This window comes from Oryctolagus cuniculus, chromosome X (genome assembly GCF_051225735.1).
Source record: "Oryctolagus cuniculus isolate XC-2025 breed Fujian yellow rabbit chromosome X, ASM5122573v1, whole genome shotgun sequence".
NCBI lineage: Eukaryota > Metazoa > Chordata > Mammalia > Lagomorpha > Leporidae > Oryctolagus > Oryctolagus cuniculus.
Window position 1 is genome coordinate 127679172 of NC_142888.1, and position 18800 is coordinate 127697971.

The window sequence follows — 18800 nt, forward strand, 5'->3', positions numbered from 1 at the left end:
AACACATCAGAAAGATCATCCACCCAGACCAAGTGGGATTTATCCCTGGTATGCAGGGATGGTTCCATGTTCACAAATCAATCAATGTGATACACCACATTAACTGCATGAAAAAATATATGATTATCTTAATAGATGCACAGAAAGCATTTGATAAAATACAACATACTTTTATGATGAAAACTCTAAGCAAATTGGGTATAGAAGGAATATCCCTCAATAAAATCAAAGCAATTTGTGAAAAACCTGTGGCCAGCATCCTATTGAATGGGGAAAAGTTGGAAGCAGTTCCACTGAGATCTGGTACCAGACAGGGATGCCCACTCTCACCACTGCTATTCAATATATACTGGAAGTTTTAGCCAGGGCCATTAGGCAAGAAAAAGAAATTAAAGGAATACACATTGGGAAGGAAGAACTCAAACTATCCCTCTTTGCAGATGATATAATTCTTTATTTAGGGGATCCAAAGAACTCTATTAAGAGATTATTGGAACTCATAGAAGATTTTGGCAAAGTAGCAGGATATAAAATCAATGCACAAAAATCAACAGCCTTTGTATACACAGGCAATGCCATGGCTGAGAAAGAACTTCTAAGATTAATCCCATTCACAATAGCTACAAAAATAATCAAATACCTTGGAATACACTTAACCAAGGATGCCAAAGATCTCTACAATGAGAATTACAAAATATTAAAGAAAGAAATAGAAGAGGATACCAAAAAATGGAAAAATCTTCCATGCTCATGGATTGCAAAAATCAACATTATCAAAATGTCCATTTTCCCAAAAGCAATTTATAGATTCAATGTGATACCAATCAAAATACCAAAGACATTGTTCTCAGATCTGGAAAAAATGATGCTATAATTCATATGGAGAAACAGGAGACCTGGAATAACTAAAGCAATCTTCTACAGGACATACTACAGGGAAGTTGTTATCAAAACAGCATGGTACGGGTACAGAAACAGATGCATAGACCAATGGAACAGAATAGAAACACAAGAAATCAATCCAAACATCTACAGCCAAGTTATATTTGTTCAAGTATCTGAAACCATTTCCTGGAGCAAGGACAGTCTGTTCAACAAATGGTGCTGGGAAAATTGGATTTCCACGTGCAGAAGCATGAAGCAAGACCCCTACCTTATACCTTACACAAAAATCCATTCATCATGGATTAAAGATCCGAATCTACGACCCTTAACCATCAAATTATTAGAGAACATCGGAGAAACCCTGCAAGATACAGGTACCGGCAAAGACTTCTTGGAAAAGACCCCAGAGGCACAGGCAGTCAAAGCCAAAATCAACTTTTGGGATTATATCAAATTGAGAAGTTTCTGTGCTTCAAAAGAAACAGTCAGGAAAGTGAAGAGGCAACCAACAGAATGGGAAAAAATATTTGCAAACTATGTAACAGATAATGGGTTAATAAACAGATTCTACAAAGAGATCAAGAAACTCCACAACAACAAAACAAACAACCCACTTAAGAGATGGGCCAAGGACCTCAATTGACATCTTTCAAAAGAGGAAATCCAAATGGCCAACAGACACATGAAAAAATGTTCAAGATCTCTAGCAATCAGGGAAATGCAAATCAAAACCACAATGAGGTTTCACCTCACCCCGTTTAGATTGGTCACATACAGAAATCTACCAACAACAGATGCTGGCGAGGATGTGGGCAAAAAGGGACACGAACCCACTGTTGGTGGGAATGCAAACTGGTCAAGCCACTCTGGAAGTCAGTCTGGAGATTCCTCAGAAACCTGAATATAACCCTACCATTCAACCCAGCCATCCCACTCCTTGGAATTTACCCAAAGGAAATTAAATTGGCATACAAAAAAGCGGTCTGCACCCTAATGTTTATTGCAGCTCAATTCACAATAGCTAAGACATGGAATCAACCTAAATGACCATCAACAGAAAACTGGATAAAGAAATTATGGGACATGTACTCTAGAGAATACTGTATACAGAATGCTGTATACAGCAGTAAAAAACAAAGAAACCTTGTCATTTGCAACAAGATGGAGGAATCTGGAACACGTCATGCTGAGTGAATTAAGCAGTCCCAAAGGGACAAATATCATATGTTCTCCCTGATCAGTGACAACTAATCAAGCACCAAAAAGGAAACCTGTTGAAGTGAAGTGGACGCTATGAGAAACAATGACTTGAGCAGCCCTTGTTCTGACTGTTGATGCACAACTTACTACTTTATTCCTTTTAGTATTTTTTTGTTCTACTTAATACTATTGGTTGAACTGTTTAATTAAGATACAATTATTCTTAAGTGTTTAAATTTAAATGAAAAGTGATCTCTATTAAATATAAGAGTGGGAATAAGAGAGGGAAGAGATGTACATTTCGGCACATACTCAATCGGATTTGCCTCAAAAGGTAGAGTTGGAAACGTGCCAGGGCATTCCAATTCAATCCCATCAAGGTGGCATGTACCAATGCCATCTCACTAGTCTAAGTGATCAATTTCAGGTCACAACAGAGCATAATGATAGGACTAAGAGTCAAAGGGATAGTGTCTGCTAATACTAGCTGATAGAATAAAAAAGGGAGAGAATGATTCATCATGGGAAGCGGGATACACAGCAGACTCATAGAATGGCAGATGTCCTAAACAGCACTCTGGCCTCAGAATCAGCCATTGAGGCATGCGGATCCAGCTGAAAAGCCCATGAGAGTATTTCAGGCATGGAAAGCCAAGACACTCTTGCAAAAAAAAAAATGACTTAAATGAAAGATCTATGTGGAAAGAACGGAGCCATCAAAGAAGGAGGTACCTTTCTCTGAAGGGAGGAGAGAACTTCCACTTTGACTGTGACCTTGTCTAAATATGATCAGAGTCCACAAACTCAAAAGGCTTCCATAGCCTTGGCAACTCATGACAAGAGCCTAGGGAGATTTCTGATGCCATAAACAAGAGTGTCAATTTGTTAACTCAACAACAGGAGTCACTGTGCTCTTACTCCTCATGTAGGATCTCTGTCCTTAATGTGTTGTACAATGTGAAGTAATGCTATAACTAATACTCAAACAGTATTTTACACTTTGTGTTTCTGTGTGGGTGAAAACTGTTGAAATCTTTACTTAATATATACTGAATTGATCTTCTGTATACAAAGATAATTAAAAATTAATCTTGATGTGAATGGAATGGGAGAGGGAGTGGGAGATGTGAGGGTTGCAGGTGGGAGGGAAGTTATGGGGGGGGAAGCCATTGTAATCCATAAGCTGTACTTTGGAAATTTATATTCATTAAATAAAAGTTAAAAATACCCTATTTGATAGTATCACCATAAATACATCAAGTGTTCTAGAAGTGCCAATATTTCAGCAAATAGTGACAGAATTGAGTTAGTAACCATAGTAACATCATCCTCAACAAGTCACAGAGATCACATCTCAGATCACATGATTTTGTTCCTTCACTGATATGGACAACATAGTATTTCTGATTGGAGAGACATATTGTTATAAATTAGGGTTGCAGATGGAGGTGTCTGATGATAACCAATTGAAAATTATTCTGGGTATCTTTTAAAAATTGAGAATGTGTTAGAATGTCATGGTGAAGTTCATAAGGTTATAGGAAAGCTAAAGAATCAGGCTTAAAGAGCCAGGAATCAGGAATCTCAGATTCTAAGTGTCTGAGAATATCCAGCTGCTTCACCCAAGAATATACCACCACTGAATTCATCTCATCATCCCATACGTATTTACAAGCACTGACCATGTGCCAAGCACAGTTCTATATGTTGGAGATATAGCAGTGCAAAACAAAAAACATCCCATTGTCATTGGGCATTATGTCAGTAGAGGGTAATAGACAATAGCAATAATAATGATCATAATAGTGGTGGTAATAGTTCCAAGTTTTAAGCATCTATTCTGTGACTAGCTCTATGCTATGTGTCTTACTTATTATATGTTTATTCAATGGGTATCTATTGAGCTCTAGTATTCAAAGAACTGTTTGAATACAGTTATTTTGAATACACTTTATTGTGAATAAAGCAGTGGATAAAACTGCTAAGAATCCCCGCCCTCATGCAGATGACATTGGTTTAGAAAAAAATAAATTTAAAATCCTACAAATTTAAAGTTTGCAAAATTCCAAGTCCTAGTAAGTAACATATAATTGGAAATGCTTATGTCATGTCTGCCTCCAGCTTTACCCAGGTAGTGAAAAAGAAGGGGAAGAAGGAATATTCATAGACTTCATCCATCTTACAAAGTGAGAGGATGAGGCCTACACTTACTAGTCCCACCAAGGCTGAACATAGTTGCAGGAGTCCTAAGAATGAAATCAAAGAGCTGTGAGGAGATGGAGGGATGACGCATGGCAAAAATATCCATTCTAGTTTATAACACGTGGAATTATGGAGACTACTTCTCTTGTGTCTTATTAATGTGTCAGGATCCTTAATAAAATATACCAATATCTGGATTATATTTAAAACACAAATGAGAACACTGAGCTTGGATTTAACTTTTTGAATAAGAAAGTTAGCTCTAGAACATTGGGCAAATTACTTAAACTCACTATGCCTCAGTGTCATCTTTTTTGCAAAAGAGGATGTTATTCGTATTTAATAGTAACACTATGAGAAGTAAATGAGTTAATGTTTGTAAAATGCTTAGAACAGTTTCTGAAATATCTTACATATTATATGCATGTCTGATAAGTAAATAAAATAGAGTACTTAACTGATGAAAACACATTCATAGTATGTTGTGTGAAAATCAGGTTGTACAATAAGTGCACAGTATAATCCCAATTTTTATTATGAAAGAGAGTAATAGGTCTGATAGAAGTACATATGAAGATATATAAGAAATATATATTAAATGTTTAACATTTCACAAAAAAAAACTGGAATCGAGTGATATGACTAAGTTCCATTTTCTTCCTTTTCCTCTTGTCACTTTTCTAAATTTTCTATTTTGTATATATATATATGAGAGGATCTTGAAAAAGTTCATGGAAAGTACACATTATCTTTTCTTTAAAAAGATTTATTTATTTATTTTAAAGGCAGAATTACAGAGAGGCAGAGGTAGAAATGAGAGGGAGTGGGGGCCGGCGCCGTGGCTCAATAGGCTAATCCTCCGCCTACAGCGTCGGCACACCGGGTTCTAGTCCCAGTTTGGGCACCCGATTCTGTCCCAGTTGCCCCTCTTCCAGGCCAGCTCTCTGCTATGGCCCGGGAGTGCAGTGGAGGATGGCCCAAGTGCTTGGGCCCTGCACCCCATGGGAGACCAGGATAAGCACCTGGCTCCTGCCATCGGATCAGTGCAGTGTGCTGGCCACAGCGCGCCAGCCGCGGCGGCCATTGGAGGGTGAACCAACGACAAAGGAAGACCTTTCTCTCTGTCTCTCTCTCACTGTCCACTCTGCCTGTCAAAAAAAGAGAGAGACAGAGAGAGGGAGTGGTATAGAGAGAGGTCTTCCATCCGCTTGTTCACTCCCCTGATGGTTGCAACAGCTGAAGCTGCGCCGATCCGAAGCCAGGAGCCAGGAGCTTCTTCCAGGTCTCCCACATGGGTGCAGGGGCCTAAGGACTTGGGCCATCTTCTACTGCTTTCCAAGGACATAGCAGAGGTGTGGATTGGAAGTGGAACAGCCTGGAACTGGCACCCAAATGGGATGCTGGCACTGCAGGCAGCGGCTTTACCTGCTACACCACAGCGCCGGCCACCCACATTATCTTTTAATTTCATTTTCCCAAAAACTTCTTGAAGTGCCCTCATGTTACCATTATAAGTCTTAGTCTATTAGAAAAACACCTATATCCAAACACATATACAAATATCTAAATATTACTAAAAGGAATGTGTTGGCATTTAAGGAAGTAACCAGTTGCAAACATGTCTTAAATTGCTTAATGACTTAATGTTTTCTAGCAAGGCACACTAAAAGAAAAAGTCAGGAAAGCTTCTAGTTGAAATATAATTATAACAAAGACCCTATATTTTTCCTGGGAGGCTAACATTACATTGGAAGAGAAGCAGTCACTGAAAAAGACCACACCTCAGTACCGGGGCTCAACTATCCCTTCAAACAAGAGAAACTGAATAATTTTCTGCTTAAAAGGACAAAACCTAACACTCTTTAAAGCAAAAGAGAGTATCTAGGCCGGCGCCGCGGCTCACTAGGCTAATCCTCCGCCTAGCGGCGCTGGCACACCAGGTTCTAGTCCCGGTCGGGGCGCCGGATTCTGTCCCGGTTGCCCCTCTTCCAGGCCAGCTCTCTGCTGTGGCCAGGGAGTGCAGTGGAGGATGGCCCAGGTGCTTGGGCCCTGCACCCCATGGGAGACCAGGAAAAGCACCTGGCTCCTGGCTCCTGCCATCGGATCAGCGCGGTGCGCCGGCCGCAGCGCACCGGCCGCGGCGGCCATTGGAGGGTGAACCAACGACAAAAGGAAGACCTTTCTCTCTGTCTCTCTCTCTCACTGTCCACTCTGCCTGTCAAAAAAAAATAAATAAATAAAAAATAAAAATAAATAAATAAATAAATAAAAATAAATAAATAAATAAATAAATAAAAGAGAGTATCTACTGACCCATAAAAAAAAATCAAGTGATTTAACAGACAGGAATTGGACTCACAGATACAGAAGGGGAGGACAAATGAGATAGGAAGATAGATAGATACATAGGAAGATAGATAGATAAATAGATAAAACAGTATTTGGGAAATTTCAAAATTTGATAAATATGATAAACCCATAAATCTGAAATCTCAACAAATCTCAAACAGAACAAACATCTTACACTTATGTATATCAAAATCAAATTCCTAAAAATCAAAAGCAAAAAATATTAACAGCAGGTAGAAAAACAGACAATACATAGAAAAGAATAAATCTAGGAAAAACACTAAGTCCCATCAGAAGCTATACAAGCCAGAGGAAAATAGAATAACAACTTTAAAGTGTAAGGAAACTCTCTACTTAGAATTTTATACCTTGGGAAAATATTTTCCCTTTCAGGAATAAAGGCAAGTTTAAGAGTCTTCCAGACATAAAATTTGACATGATTCAATGTCATCAGTCCAGTGCTACAGATTATTTTCTATAGCTATTTTCTATATTCCTGATGAAGACTGGTATTCTATAAATTAAAAATAAATTATCAGAAATATTAAAGAGAGGCTAGTGAAGGACATTTACCTTGTAAAATTATAAAGGAGTTAATTTGCCAAAAAGATATGACAATTCTAAATGGATATGAAATCAGTAACAGATTCAAAACACATGGAGCTCCAATTCACAAAAACAAAATTAAAAATAAGGAAATACACAACTACATTTGGAGACTTCATTATTTCACCTTTAAAATTTATACAAAAAATCAGTAAGGATACAGAATAATGGAACAACACTATCAACCAGCTTTACCTAAAGGACACTTACAATGCATTCCACCCATCTACTAATAGCACAAAGGACATTTTTTCAAATTCATATTGGACATTTCACCAAGACAGACCAAATGTAGATCCATAAAACATGTCTTGAAATATTTAAAATAATTGAAATCATACAGAAAAATATTTTATGGCCACAACATGGTTAAATTAAAATAAATAACAAAAAATATCTGGAAAAAACTCCAAATATTTGGAAGTTTTGAAGAACCCAATAATGTTAATTTTACTTCCAGTCAAGACAGAATATCATGAAAAAGATTTAGCTTTCCACCTGAAACAACTAAAAAAGAATGGAGAGTGTTGTGCTGTATTAAGCCCTTGAGAGTAATGTAAATTAAAAATATATTATCTCAAAAACTAAGAAAGAAAAAGAAGGAGGCAGTGTTGTGGTGTAGCCAGTAAAGCAGCTCCCAGCGATGCCAGTATCCCATATGGGTATCACTTAGAGTTCCAGTGGCTCCACTTCCAATACAGCTTCCTGCTATGGCCTGGGAAAGCAGTGGAAGGTGGTTCAAGTGCTTGGACCCCTGCACCCACATGGGAGACCCAGAGGAAGGTCCTGGCATCTGGCTTCAGATCTCCCCAGCTCTGGCCATTGCAACCATTTGAGAAGTGAACCAACAGATGGAAAATCCTCTCCTCTCCTCTCCTCTCCTCACCTCTCCTCTCCTCTCCTCTCCTCTCCCCTCCCCTTCTCTCTCTCTCTTTCTCTCTCTCTCTCTCTATCTCTATAACTCTTTCAAATAAAAAAAAATGTGGCATGCACTGGCCCAGCAGGTAATACACCAGTTAAGATATCTGTATCTTATATTGACATGCTTGAGTTCAGTGCTCAGCTCTGACTTCTGACTCCAGCTTCCTGATAATGCAGAGCCTGGGAGGAAATAGTGATGGCTCAAGCACTTGGACCCCTGCCTGACACATGAGAGATCCAGATTGAGTTCCCAGATCCTGGTTACAGCCTGGCCCAGACCAGCTATTGCAGTCATTTGGGGAGTAAACCAGCAGGTGGCAGATGCCCCAGCTACCTCTCAAATAAATGAATAAATATATAATTTTCTGGAAAAGAAATAGATAAAATATGCAAAATGGCACTCAAGGCACTGAACATGAGACAATGAAAAACAGTTATTCCTGAGATGAGGAAACAAATAAGGGGAGCCATAATACTGCTCCAGATTACTACCTGGAGAAAGTTTTTACAGTGCAGCATGGGAAGGGATAGCATAGGCAGCCTCTTTGAATTAATTAGACAGAGGTAGGGGTAAATGAAAATGGCATTGGGGTAAACCAAAATTTCTTAAACTGGACACAAACAGCATGCTTTATAAAAGAAAACAATGGTAAATTAGACTTCATAAAAATTTTCATTGTGGGCACCATAAGAGAAAACATGAAAAACCACAGAATAAAATATTTTGTAAAACACATATCTGACAGAGGACTTATGTCCAGAATGTGCACACAAATTTTACAATGCAGTAAGAAAACAAACAATTTGAGAATTGACATAGGATTTGAACACACCATGAAATATAACTTACAAATGGTCAACAAGCACATGAATATACTTGCTTAATCATCAGACAAAATTAATCTATTAATCACCAGTTAAGGGTTCCGGGCAAGATGGTGGAATAGGAAGGGAGCACACTGATAGTCCAGGGAGAGACAGTTTAATAAAAGTGGAGATACTGCAGGTTCAAGGAAGAGTAGGGGAAGAAACAGCAGAAGAAACTCTTCTGGAACTAGTGATCCACAGTGAACCTGCGTGGAGAGTGTGGGAGCCCACAGTTCAGGACACCAGCGGCAGACTCAACACACCAGCGCTGGAACGCGAGGTGAGCCGAACCTCAATAGCCCGAGACACCGGCAGGCAAGCGGAAAGAGGAAACTAGAGGGAAAGACCCCGGGGGAAAACTTCACCAGGCTAACTAGAAGAGAGAGAGAGAGAAAAAAAAGTGACGGGTACGGACACGAGTTTCTCTCTCTGCGCTCACCTCTCAAAGGCGAGCAAGACAAAGAGCAGGCACCATCTTGGACATACGTCATAAGCAGAGCGACCTCAGGTCTGCACCGGCCCTGAGCCTAGCAGAAAAACCTGACTCTGGGTGGGGTGAATTAACAGGAGATTAGGACCTAGTGAATTTGTGGTGCTACTGAACTGAGACTGTGAAAAAAGAGACGGTGGGGGAGAGAACTCACGGAATTCACGTGAGCACTCTCCAGAGACGCTACAATTCCATAACTTTGGCAACCCAGTGGGAGACTGAAGGAGAATTTGAGCCCACTCTGAGGGCAGAACAGATTCCCTGTGGGGTCCTTGGGAAAGAGCTTCAGATCGCTGGCTCCTGTGGGTATATCATTTGCCTGCTAACTACCTCCAACTTCGTTCAGCTGTGCGGAATTACTTCCTTTTTGAATCAAAAAAAGAAAGAAAGAGAGAGAGATCTAGCACGCCTAACCTGGGAGTGTCACCTTTGGCACACCAAACAGAGCTCTCAGGCCACACCCATCTCAAGCCTCTAAGGCTCCATCAAAAACAGACAGTCCACTTAATCTAGAGACATACTATAACAAGAAAAACACCACGGTGAAGAAACCAAATATCTCCAATATGCCAAATAACAAACGCAAAAACTGAGGTAATAAAAACAAGGAAGTCACTATGACGCCCCCAAATGAAAAAGACACCCCAATTCAAGATTAGGAAGATGATGATATAGAAAAAATGCAAGAAGCAGATCTCAAAAAATTGATAAGAACATTAAGAAGTTCTCAAAAACGAATTCTTGAACTACAGAAATCCTTAATGGACAAGATAGAAAATCTGTCTCACGATAATGAAATATTAAGGAGGAATCAAAATGAAATGAAACAACTAGTAGAACAGGAAACTGTGATACTGATGAGAAATCCTAGTGAAGTGAAGAATTCAATAGATCAAATGAAAAACACATTAGAGAGCCTTAAAAACAGAATGGGTGAAGCAGAAGAGAGAATATCGGACTTAGAAGACAGAGAACAGGAAAGGATACAGTCAGACCAAAGAAAAGAAGAGGGTGGTACGCCGGCCGTAGTGCGCTGGCTGCAGCAGCCATTGGAGGGTGAACCAACAGCAAAGGAAGACCTTTCTCTCGGTCTCTCTCTCTATCACTGTCCACTCTGCCTGTCAAAAAAAAAAAAAAAAGAAAAAGAAAAACAAATCTAAAACATATTGTCGGGTATATTCAGGATACTATTAAAAAAACAACATTCAGGTTCTAGGAGTTCCTGAAGGCATGGAGAGGGAGAAAGGATTAGAAGGCCTTTTTAGTGAGATATTAGCAGAAAATTCCCCAGGTTTGGAGAAGGACAGAGACATCCTAGTACAGGAAGCTCATAGAACCCCTAATAAACATGACCAAAAGAGATCCTCACCACGACACGTTGTAATTAAACTCTCCACAGTGAAACATAAAGAAAAGATCCTAAAATGTGCAAGAGAGAAACGTCAGATTACTCTCAGAGGATCTCCAATCAGACTCACAGCTGACTTCTCATCAGAAACCCTACAAGCTAGGAGGGAATGGCGAGATATAGCCCAGGTACTAAGAGAGAAAAACTGCCAGCCCAGAATATTATATCCTGCCAAGCTCTCATTTGTGAATGAAGGTGAAATAAAGACTTTTCATAGCAAACAGAAATTGAAAGAATGTGTCACCACTCGTCCAGCCCTGCAAAAGATGCTTAAAGATGTGTTGCACACAGAAACACAGAAACACGGTCATCAATATGAAAGAAGGTAAAGGAAGGAAACTTCACAGCAAAAGATCACAGGGAATTCAAAGCATATATTAGAACTTATCTCTGGCAAATGACAGGGCAAAGTTACTACTTATCATTAGTCACATTGAACGTGAATGGCCTGAACTGTCCAGTTAAAAGACACCGATTGGCTGATTGGCTTAAGGAACAAAACCCATCTATTTGCTGCTTACAAGAAACACATCTTTCCAACAAAGATGCATACAGACTGAAAGTAAAAGGCTGGAAAAAGATATACCATGCCAACAGAAATGAAAAAAGAGCTCGTGTAGCCATCTTAATATCGGACAACATAAACTTTACCACAAAAACTGTTAAGAGAGACAAAGAGGGACACTACATAATGATTAAGGGATCAATTCAACAGGAAGATATAACGATTATCAATGTATATGCACCTAATTACAGGGCACCGGTTTATTTAAAAGATTTGTTAAGGGACTTAAAGGGAGACATAGACCCCAATACAATAGTACTGGGGGACTTCAATACTCCACTCTCAGAAACAGACAGATCAACAGGACAGAAGATCAACAAGGAGACAGTAGATTTAAACGACACTATAGCCCAAATGGATCTAACAGATATCTACAGAACTTTCAGTCCTACAGCTAAAGATTTTACATTCTTCTCAGCAGTACATGGAACCTTCTCTAGGATTGACCACATAGTAGGCCATAAAGCAAGTCTCAGCAAATTCAAAAGAATTAGAATCATACCATGCAGCTTCTCAGACCATAAAGGAATGAAGTTGGAAATTAGCAACTCAGGAATCCCTAGAGCATACGCAAACACATGGAGATTGAACAACATGCTCCTGAATGAACAGTGGGTCATAGAAGAAATTAAACGAGAAATCAAAAATTTTCTGGAAGTAAATGAGGATAACAGCACAACATACCAAAACTTATGATGCATCAACAGCAGTGTTAAGAGGAAAGTTTACATCAATAGGTGCCTACATCAAGAAATGGGAAAGGCACCAAATAGATGAGCTTTCAATTCACCTCAAGGATCTAGAAAACCTACAGCAAACCAGACCCAAATCTAGTAGGAGAAGAGAAATAATTAAAATCAGAGAAGAAATCAACAGGATTGAATCCAAAAAAAAAAAAATTACAAAAAATCAGCCAACTGAGGAGCTAGTTTTTTGAAAAAATAAACAAAATTGACACCCCATTGGCCCAACTAACTAAAAAAAGAAGCGAAAAGACCCAAATCAATAAAATCAGAGATGAAAAAGGAAATGTAACAACAGACACCACAGAAATAAAAAGAATCGTCAGAAATTACTACAAGGACTTGTATGCCAGCAAACTGGGAAACCTATTAGAAGTGGATAGATTCCTGGACACATGCAACCTAACTAAATTGAACCAGGAAGACATAGGAAACCTAAACAGACCCATAACTGAGACAGAAATTGATACAGTAATAAAGGCCCTCCCAACAAAGAAAAGCCCAGGACCAGATGGATTCACTGCTGAATTCTACCAGACATTTAAAGAAGAACTGACTCCAATTCTTCTCAAACTATTCAGAACAATCGAAAGAGAGGGAATCCTCCCAAATTCTTTCTATGAAGCCAGCATCACCTTAATTCCTAAGCCGGAAAAAGATGCAGCATTGAAAAAGAACTACAGACCAATATCCCTGATGAACATAGATGCAAAAATCCTCAATAAAATTCTCACCAATAGAATGCAACAACACATCAGAAAGATCATCCATCCAGACCAAGTGGGATTTATCCCTGGTATCAGGGATGGTTTAATGTGCGCAAAACAATCAATGTGATACACCACATTAACAGACTGCAGAAGAAAAACCATATGATTATCTAAATAGACGCTGAGAAAGCATTTGATAAAATACAACACCCTTTCATGATGAAAACTCTAAGCAAACTGGGTTTGGAAGGAACATTCCTCAATACAATCAAAGCAATCTATGAAAAACCCACGAGCAACATCCTATTGAATGGGGAAAAGTTGGAAGCAGTTCCACTGAGATCTGGTACCAGACAGGGATGCCCACTCTCATCACTGCTATTCAATATAGTTCTGGAGGTTCTAGCCAGAGCTATTAGGCAAGAAAAAGAAATTAAAGGGATACAAATTGGGAAGAAAGAACTCAAACTATCTCTCTTTGCAGATGATATGATTCTTTATTTAGCGGACCCAAAGAACTCTACTAAGAGATTGTTGGAACTCATAGAAGATTTTGGCCAAGTGGCAGGATATAAAATCAATGCAAAAAAATCAACAGCCTTTGTATACACAGGCAATGCCATGGCAGAGGAAGAACTTCTAAAATAAATCCCATTCACAATAGCTACAAAAATAATCAAATACCTTGGAATAAATTTAACCAAGGACGTTAAGGATCTCTACGATGAAAATTACAAAACCTTAAAGAAAGAAATAGAAGAGGATACCAAGAAATGGAAAAATCTTCCATGCTCATGGATTGAAAGAATCAATATCATCAAAATGTCCATTCTCCCAAAAGCAATTTATAGATTCAATGCAATACAAATCAAGATACTGAAGACCTTCTTCTCAGATCTGGAAAAAATGATGCTGAAATTCATATGGAGACACAGGAGACCTCGAATAGCTAAAGCAATCTTGTACAGCAGAAACAAAGCTGGAGGCATCACAATACCAGATTTCAGAACATACTACAGGGCAGTTGTAATCAAAATAGCATGGTACTGGTACAGAAACAGATGGATAGACCAATGGAACAGAATTGAAACACCAGAAACCAATCCAAACATCTACAGCCAACTCATATTTGATCAAGGATCAAAAACCAATCCCTGGAGCAAGGACAGTCTATTCAATAAATGGTGCTGGGAAAATTGGATTTCCACATGCAGAATCATGAAGCAAGACCCCTACCTTTCACCTTACACAAAAATTCACTCAACATGGATTAAAGACTTAAATCTACGACCTGACACCATCAAATTATTAGAGAGCATTGGAAAAACCCCGCAAGATATAGGTACCGGCAATGACTTCTTGGAAAACACCCCAGAAGTACAGGCAGTCAAAGCCAAAATTAACACTTGGGATTGCATCAAATTTAGAAGTTTCTGTACTGCAAAAGAAACAGTCAGGAAAGTGAAGAGGCAACCAACAGAATGGGAAGATATATTTGCAAAATATGCAACTGATAAAGGGTTGAAAACCAGAATCTAAAAAGAAATCAATAAACTCCACAACACCAAAACAAACAACCCACTTAAGAGATGGGCCAAGGACCTCAATAGACATTTTTCAAAAGAAGAAATCCAAATGGCCAACAGAAACATGAAAAAATGTTCAAGATCACTAGCAATCAGGGAAATGCAAATCAAAACCACAATGAGGTTTCACCTCACCCTGGTTAGAATGGCTCACATTCAGAAATCTACCAACAATAGATACTGGCGAGGATGTAGGGAAAAAGGGACACTAACCCACTGTTGGTGGGAATGCAAATTGGTTAAGCCACTATGGAAGTCAGTCTGGAGATTCCTCAGAAACCTGAATATAACCCTACCATTCAACCCAGCCATCCCACTCCTTGGAATTTACCCAAAAGAAATGAAATTGGCAAACAAACAAGCTGTCTGCTCATTAATGTTTATTGCAGCTCAATTCACAATAGCTAAGACCTGGAACCAACCCAAATGCCCATCAACAGTAGATTGGATAAAGAAATTATGGGACATGTACTCTATCGAATACTATACAGCAGTCAAAAACAACGAAACCTTGTCATTTGCAATAAGATGGTGGAATTTGGAAAACATCATGCTGAGTGAATTAAGCCAGTCCCAAAGGGACAAATATCATGTGTTCTCCCTGATCGGCGACAACTAACTGAGCACCAAAGAGAAAACTTGTTGAAGTGAAATGGACACTATGAGAAACAGTGACTTGATCAGCTCTTGTCCTGACGGTTGATGTACAATGTAATACTTTATCCATTTTAGTATTTGTTTGTTCTAGTACCATTGGTTGAACTCTGTAATTAACACACAATTATTCTTAGGTGTTTAAATTTTAACTGAAAAGTGATCCCTGTTAGGAATTTGGAAAACATTATGCTGAGTGAAATAAGCCAATCCCAAAGGGACAAATACCACTTGTTCTCCCTGATAGGTGACAACTAACTGAGCACCAAAAAGGAAACATGTTAAAGTGAAATGAACACTATGAGAAACGGTGACTTGATCAGCCCTCACCCTGACTGTTGATGAGCAACTTAATACGTTATCCCTCTTAGTATTTTTTTTTGTTTGCTCTACTTAATACTTTTGGTTGAATACTGTAATGAATACACAATTATTCTTAAGTGCTGAAAGTTAACTGAAAAGTGATCACTGTTAAATATAAGAGTGGGAATAAGAGAGGGAAGAGATGTGCAATTCGGGGCATGCTCAAGCTGACTTACCCCAAACGGTAGAGTTAGAAACATACCAGGGGATTCGAATTCAATCCCATCAAGGTGGCATGTACCAATGCCATCTCACTAGTCCCAGTGATCAATTCCTGTTCACAATTAATCATAAATATAGGACTAAGAGCCAAAGGGATCACATAAACAAGAATAGTGTCTGCAAATACTAGCTGATAGAATAAAAAAGGGAGAGAACGATCCAACATGGGAAGTGAGATACACAGCAGACTCATAGAATGACAGATGTCCTAAACAGCACTCTGGCCTCAGAATCAGCCCTTAAGGCATGCGGATCTGGCTGAAAAGCCCATGAGGCTATTTCAGGCATGGAAAGCCAAGGCACTCTTGGGGAAAAAAAAAACCTAAATGAAACATCTCCACGAGTGAGATCCCAGTGGAAAGAACGGGTCATCAAAGAAGGAGGTACCTTTCTCTGAAGGGAGGAGACAACTTCTACTTTGACCATGGCCTTGTCTAAATGTGATCAGAGTCGGTGAACTCAGGGGGCTTCCATAGCCTTGACAGCGCATGACAAGAGCCTAGGGTGATTACTGATGCCATAAACAAGAGTGTCAATTTGTTAAGTCAACAACAGGAGTCACTGTGCACTTACTCCTCATGTAGGATCTTTGGCCTTAGTGTGCTGTACATTAAGATTTAGTGCTATAACTAGTACTCAAACAGTATTTTTCACTTTATGTTTCTGTGTTGGAGCAAACTGTTGAAATCTTTACTTAATGTATGCTAAACTGATCTTCTGTATATAAAGAGAATCGAAAATGAATCTTGATGTGAATGGAAGGGGAGAGGGAGTGGGAAAGTGGAGGGTTGCGGGTGGGAGGGACGTTATGGGGGGGAAGCCATTGTAATCTATAAGCTGTACTTTGGAAATTTATATTCATTAAATAAAAGTTATAAAAAATCACCAGTTAAGCACAAATTAAAACTACATGCAAAATCTCAAATGGCTAATATTAAATATATTGGTATTTTCAATACCAACTGCTGATAGACTAAAGCTCTCTTACTGATATAACCAATTTTTAAAACTGATAGTTTCATGACACAATTAAGCAAACAGCTCATTTTTGATCTAGCAATGTCACTGCTAAACATTTACTCAAGTAAATGAAACATAAAATGTTCATCACATATGTCATTACAATACCCTCACATTGGATACAATATATATATATTCCAAAACAGACAAATGTGTAAAAATAGTGACTTTTTCTTTACAATGGAATACTATTACATAACAAAAAGGGAAGAACCACCGATTCACAAATATGCATGAACCACCAAACATATTAGGGTTAATGAAAGACCCAAACACAAAAAGAGTACATATATTTCCATGTTTATGAAAAAAAAAGAAATTCTAGGGAAAACTAATCTATAGTGACTAGATTATCAGGAATGCAAATCAGTGGGATTAGGGTTTGGAAACTGACTAGAATGAGGCACAAGAGAATCTTTTAGGGTAATAAAAATGGTTTATATTTGATTGTTTATGGTTATGTATGCATTTGTCAAATCTCATACAACTGTAAAATAAAATGAACACATTTTAAATTTATGTGGATTATAGCTATACAAAGCTATGGTTTTTTTTTTTAAAAAAGTACATATAGTAGAGCGAAGTTCCAAAAATGTTCATAAAAATTGTTGGTGAAGATATAGAGCAACAAAAACCTTATTAATTTTGGGTGGGAACGCAAATAATGCAAGTACTTCAGAACAAGTTTGTTATTAAGCAGAACACAGTTGTACCGTACAATCCAATAATCATGATCTTAGTTGATTAAAGGCTTTGAATATTTACCCAACTAATGAAAACTTACATCTACATAAAACCTGTATGTGCATGTTTCTAACTTTAGTGAAATCACCAAAAGCTGAAAACAATCCACATTTTCTTCAATAAGAATGAATAAGCATACTGTAATATATTCATACATGTGGAGTAATGTGTTATCAAACCATGCAAACATGTGCATAAATATTAAATATATATTCTAAGTTAAAGAAGCCAGTCAGAAAAGAACTGTGCACTATATAATTTTATTTATACGAAATTTTGGAAAAGATAAAATTATGGAGATGATAAACAAATTGTGATTGTCAGGGACTTGAGATGAGAAGGGAGAGTTGAAAAAGGTGAACACAGGAGATATTTTAGGTCACTGAAACTATTCTGAATGATACTGTAATTGTGGATATATGGAACTATTTACTTTTCAAAACTCAGCAAACTTTACAAAAAGTGAACCTTATTGCATATAAAAAATGTGAAAGTCATTTGTGATGAGGTCAAGCTTTTGGTGCAGCAGTCAAGATGCTACTTGGGACACCCATATATCATATCAGAATTTGGTTTTATTCCTAGCTATACTCTGCTTTTGATACAGTTTCCTGCTATTGCACAATCTGGGAGACAGCAGACGATAGTTCAAGTGCTTGGGTCCCTTACACTCATGTGGGAGATCTGAACTGAACTCTAGTCTCCTGGCTTCCACGTTGCCTGGTTGTTGTGGGCTTTTGAGAAGTGAACCAGTAAATGGAGGATCTCTCTCTCTCTCTCTCCCTCTCCCTCCCTCCCTCCCTCCCTCCCTCCTCTCACTTTTTCAAATAAAAAGAAAATAAATAAAATACTTTAAACTAAATTGTCAGCTAAAATCACTTTTGAAGTCAAATGATATCAGGATGAAATTTTGAATGTGAAAAAAAAGAGCCTGACTATTCTACAAATATAAGAAGCAATCTTACTGAAAGGGATTGGGAGGAAGTTCACAAATAACTTCACAAATAAATGTTTTCATCTCTAAAAGTAAATGCAATATAAACTGTAAAAAGCACTGTACTCTGGTTGATGCATTTGGTTCCGACAGGGACCAACACTTCCGACACTTTTGATACTATTATACTTGTATATTTTTGGGGAATGGAACAATCAAGTAAAGGGAGGCATTTGGTAGAAACCAGGTTTCTCACTGTTGGAGTGAAAAGGTAAAAATATGCAAGGGGAGAAGTCTAGAATGACCCATGTGATAATGAAGAGTTGGATAT

The 18800-nt window shown here is 38.3% G+C and overlaps 1 long non-coding RNA gene across 2 annotated transcripts in view; it reads right to left on the reverse strand.

Annotated features, from left to right (window-relative positions):
* Positions 1–9883, reverse strand: part of LOC149119749 (uncharacterized) — a 91776-nt gene extending 81893 nt beyond the window's left edge. Inside the window, exon 1 of one of the 2 annotated variants that reach the window (XR_016228491.1) lies at positions 9470–9883. This is a non-coding gene — a long non-coding RNA (uncharacterized LOC149119749). The remainder of the gene's footprint in view (positions 1–9469) is intronic. The other variant, XR_016228493.1, reaches the window with a different exon arrangement.
* Positions 9884–18800: the final 8917 nt, after the last annotated feature.